Genomic DNA, 5,457 nt, shown 5'->3' with positions numbered 1-5,457 from the left:
GTACATGTAGGAACATCACAGTGATCCCCACCATGTGCTCTATGTTAGGTACATGTGGGAACATCACACTGATCCCCACCATGTGCTCTATGTCAGGTACATGTGGGAGCATCACAGTGATCCCCACCATGTGCTCTATGTTAGGTACATGTGGGAACATCACAGTGATCCCCACCATGTGCTCTATGTCAGGTACATGTGGGAACATCACAGTGATCCCCACCATGTGCTCTATGTCAGGTACATGTAGGAACATCACAGTGATCCCCACCATGTGCTCTATGTTAGGTACATGTGGGAACATCACAGTGATCCCCAACATGTGCTCTATGTCAGGTACATGTGGGAACATCACAGTGATCCCCACCATGTGCTCTATGTTAGGTACATGTAGGAACATCGCAGTGATCACCACCATGTGCACAATGTTGGGTACATGTGGGACCATCACAGTGATCCCCACCATGTGCTCTATGTCAGGTACATGTGGGACCATCACAGTGAACCCCACCATGTGCTCTATATCAGGTACATGTAGGAACATCACAGTGATCCCCACCATGTGCTCTATGTTAGGTACATATGGGAGCATCATAGTGATCCCCACCATGTGCTCTATGTCAGGTACATGTGGGAACATCACAGTGATCCCCACCATGTGCTCTATGTTAGGTACATGTGGGAGCATCACAGTGATCCCCACCATGTGCTCTATGTTAGGTACATGTGGGAACATCACAGTGATCCCCACCATGTGCTCTATGTTAGGTACATGTGGGAGCATCACAGTGATCCCCACCATGTGCTCTATGTTAGGTACATGTGGGAACATCACAGTGATCCCCACCATGTGCTCTATGTTAGGTACATGTGGGAGCATCACAGTGATCCCCACCATGTGCTCTATGTCAGGTACATGTGGGAACATCACAGTGATCCCCACCATGTGCTCTATGTCAGGTACATGTGGGAGCATCACAGTGATCCCCACCATGTGCTCTATGTTAGGTACATGTGGGAACATCACAGTGATCCCCACCATGTGCTCTATGTCAGGTACATGTGGGAGCATCACAGTGATCCCCACCATGTGCTCTATGTCAGGTACATGTGGGAACATCACAGTGATCCCCACCATGTGCTCTATGTTAGGTACATGTGGGAACATCACAGTGATTCTCACCATGTGCTCTATGTCAGGTACATGTGGGAACATCACAGTGATCCCCACCATGTGCTCTATGTTAGGTACATGTGGGAACATCACAGTGATCCCCACCATGTGCTCTATGTCAGGTACATGTAGGAACATCACAGTGATCCCCACATGTGCTCTATGTTAGGTACATGTGGGAACATCACAGTGATCCCCACCATGTGCTCTATGTCAGGTACATGTGGAACATCACAGTGATCCCCACCATGTGCTCTATGTTAGGTACATGTAGGAACATCCAGTGATCACCACCATGTGCTCTATGTCAGGTACATGTGGGACCATCACAGTGAACCCCACCATGTGCTCTATGTCAGTACATGTGGGAGCATCACAGTGATCCCCACATGTGCTCTATGTCAGGTACATGTGGGAACATCACAGTGATTCCCTCCATGTGCTCTATGTTAGGTACATGTAGGAACATCACAGTGATCCCCACCATGTGCTCTATGTTAGGTACATGTGGGAACATCACAGTTATTCTCACCATGTGCTCTATGTAAGGTACATGTGGGAACATCACAGTGATCCCCACCATGTGCTCTATGTTAGGTACATGTGGGAGCATCACAGTGATCCCCACCATGTGCTCTATGTTAGGTACATGTGGGAACATCACAGTGATCCCCACCATGTGCTCTATGTTAGGTACATGTGGGAGCATCACAGTGATCCCCACCATGTGCTCTATGTTAGGTACATGTGGGAGCATCACAGTGATCCCCACCATGTGCTCTATGTCAGGTACATGTGGGAACATCACAGTGATTCTCACCATGTGCTCTATGTTAGGTACATGTAGGAACATCACAGTGATCCCCACCATGTGCTCTATGTTAGGTACATGTGGGAACATCACAGTGATCCCCACCATGTGCTCTATGTCAGGTACATGTGGGAACATCACAGTGATCCCCACCATGTGCTCTATGTTAGGTACATGTGGGAGCATCACAGTGATCCCCACCATGTGCTCTATGTTAGGTACATGTGGGAACATCACAGTGATCCCCACCATGTGCTCTATGTCAGGTACATGTGGGAACATCACAGTGATCCCCACCATGTGCTCTATGTCAGGTACATGTGGGAACATCACAGTGATCCCCACCATGTGCTCTATGTTAGGTACATGTGGGAGCATCACAGTGATCCCCACCATGTGCTCTATGTTAGGTACATGTAGGAACATCGCAGTGATCCCCACCATGTGCTCTATGTTAGGTACATGTGGGAATATCACAGTGATCCCCACCATGTGCTCTATGTTAGGTACATGTGGGAGCATCACAGTGATCCCCACCATGTGCTCTATGTTAGGTACATGTGGGACCATCACAGTGAACCCCACCATGTGCTCTATGTTAGGTACATGTAGGAACATCACAGTGATTCTCACCATGTGCTCTATGTTAGGTACATGTGGGAACTTCACAGTGATCCCCACCATGTGCTCTATGTTAGGTACATGTGGGAACATCACAGTGATCCCCACCATGTGCTCTATGTTAGGTACATGTGGGAACATCACAGTGATCCCCACCATGTGCTCTATGTTAGGTACATGTGGGAACATCACAGTGATCCCCACCATGTGCTCTATGTCAGGTACATGTGGGAGCATCACAGTGATCCCCACCATGTGCTCTATGTTAGGTACATGTAGGAGCATCACAGTGAACCCCACCATGTGCTCTATGTCAGGTACAAGTGGGAACATCACAGTGATCCCCACCATGTGCTCTATGTTAGGTACATGTGGGAACATCACAGTGATCCCCACCATGTGCTCTATGTTAGGTACATGTAGGAGCATCACAGTGATCCCCACCATGTGCTCTATGTCAGGTACATGTAGGAACATCACAGTGATCCCCACCATGTGCTCTATGTTAGGTACATGTGGGAACATCACAGTGATTCCCTCCATGTGCTCTATGTTAGGTACATGTGGGAACATCACAGTGATCCCCACCATGTGCTCTATGTCAGGTACATGTGGGAACATCACAGTGATCCCCACCCATGTGCTCTATGTCAGGTACATGTGGGAACATCACAGTGATCCCCACCATGTGCTCTATGTAAGGTACATGTGGGAACTTCACAGTGATCTCCACCATGTGCTCTATGTTAGGTACATGTGGGAACATCACAGTGATCCCCACCATGTGCTCTATGTTAGGTACATGTAGGAACATCACAGTGATCCCCACCATGTGCTCTATGTTAGGTATATGTGGGAACATCACAGTGATCCCCACTATGTGCTCTATGTTAGGTACATGTAGGAACATCACAATGATTCCCACCATGTGCTCTATGTTAGGTATATGTGGGAACATCACAGTGATCCCCACCATGTGCTCTATGTCAGGTACATGTAGGAACATCACAATGATTCCCACCATGTGCTCTATGTTAGGTACATGTAGGAACATCACAGTGATTCCCACCATGTGCTCTATGTCAGGTACATGTAGGAGCATCACAGTGATCCCCACCATGTGCTCTATGTCAGGTACATGTAGGAACATCACAGTGATCCCCACCATGTGCTCTATGTTAGGTACATGTGGGAACATCACAGTGATCCCCACCATGTGCTCTATGTTAGGTACATGTGGGAGCATCACAGTGATCCCCACCATGTGCTCTATGTTAGGTACATGTGGGAACATCACAGTGATCCCCACCATGTGCTCTATGTCAGGTACATGTGGGAACATCACAGTGATTCCCTCCATGTGCTCTATGTTAGGTACATGTAGGAGCATCACAGTGATCCCCACCATGTGCTCTATGTCAGGTACATATGGGAACATCACAGTGATCCCCACCATGTGCTCTATGTTAGGTACATGTGGGAACATCACAGTGATCCCCACCATGTGCTCTATGTCAGGTACATGTGGGAACATCACAGTGATCCCCACCATGTGCTCTATGTCAGGTACATGTGGGAGCATCACAGTGATCCCCACCATGTGCTCTATGTCAGGTACATGTAGGAACATCACAGTGATCCCCACCATGTCCTCTATGTTAGGTACATGTGGGAACATCACAGTGATTCCCTCCATGTGCTCTATGTCAGGTACATGTGGGAACATCACAGTGATCCCCACCATGTGCTCTATGTTAGGTACATGTGGGAACATCACAGTGATCCCCACCATGTGCTCTATGTTAGGTACATGTGGGAACATCACAGTGATCCCCACCATGTGCTCTATGTTAGGTACATGTGGGAACATCACAGTGATCCCCACCATGTGCTCTATGTTAGGTACATGTAGGAACATCACAGTGATCCCCACCATGTGCTCTATGTTAGGTACATGTGGGAACATCACAGTGATCCCCACCATGTGCTCTATGTCAGGTACATGTGGGAACATCACAGTGATCCCCACCATGTGCTCTATGTTAGGTACATGTGGGAACATCACAGTGATCCCCACCATGTGCTCTATGTTAGGTATATGTGGGAACATCACAGTGATCCCCACTATGTGCTCTATGTTAGGTACATGTGGGAGCATCACAGTGATCCCCACCATGTGCTCTATGTTAGGTACATGTGGGAACATCACAGTGATCCCCACCATGTGCTCTATGTCAGGTACATGTAGGAACATCACAGTGATCCCCACCATGAGCTCTATGTTAGGTACATGTGGGAACATCACAGTGATCCCCACCATGTGCTCTATGTCAGGTACATGTGGGAACATCACAGTGATCCCCACCATGTGCTCTATGTTAGGTACATGTGGGAACATCACAGTGATCCCCACCATGTGCTCTATGTCAGGTACATGTGGGAACATCACAGTGATCCCCACCATGTGCTCTATGTCAGGTACATGTAGGAACATCACAGTGATCCCCACCATGTGCTCTATATTAGGTACATGTGGGAACATCACAGTGATCCCCACCATGTGCTCTATGTCAGGTACATGTGGGAACATCACAGTGATCCCCACCATGTGCTCTATGTCAGGTACATGTGGGAACATCACAGTGATCCCCACCATGTGCTCTATGTTAGGTACATGTGGGAACATCACAGTGATCCCCACCATGTGCTCCATGTTAGGTACATGTGGGATCATCACAGTGATCCCCACCATGTGCTCTATGTCAGGTACATGTAGGAACATCACAGTGATCCCCACCATGAGCTCTATGCTAGGTACATGTGGGAACATCACAGTGATTCTCACCATGTG

Source organism: Urocitellus parryii, chromosome 4 (assembly GCF_045843805.1).
Source record: "Urocitellus parryii isolate mUroPar1 chromosome 4, mUroPar1.hap1, whole genome shotgun sequence".
NCBI lineage: Eukaryota > Metazoa > Chordata > Mammalia > Rodentia > Sciuridae > Urocitellus > Urocitellus parryii.
Note: the sequence above shows the minus strand (reverse complement) of the source record.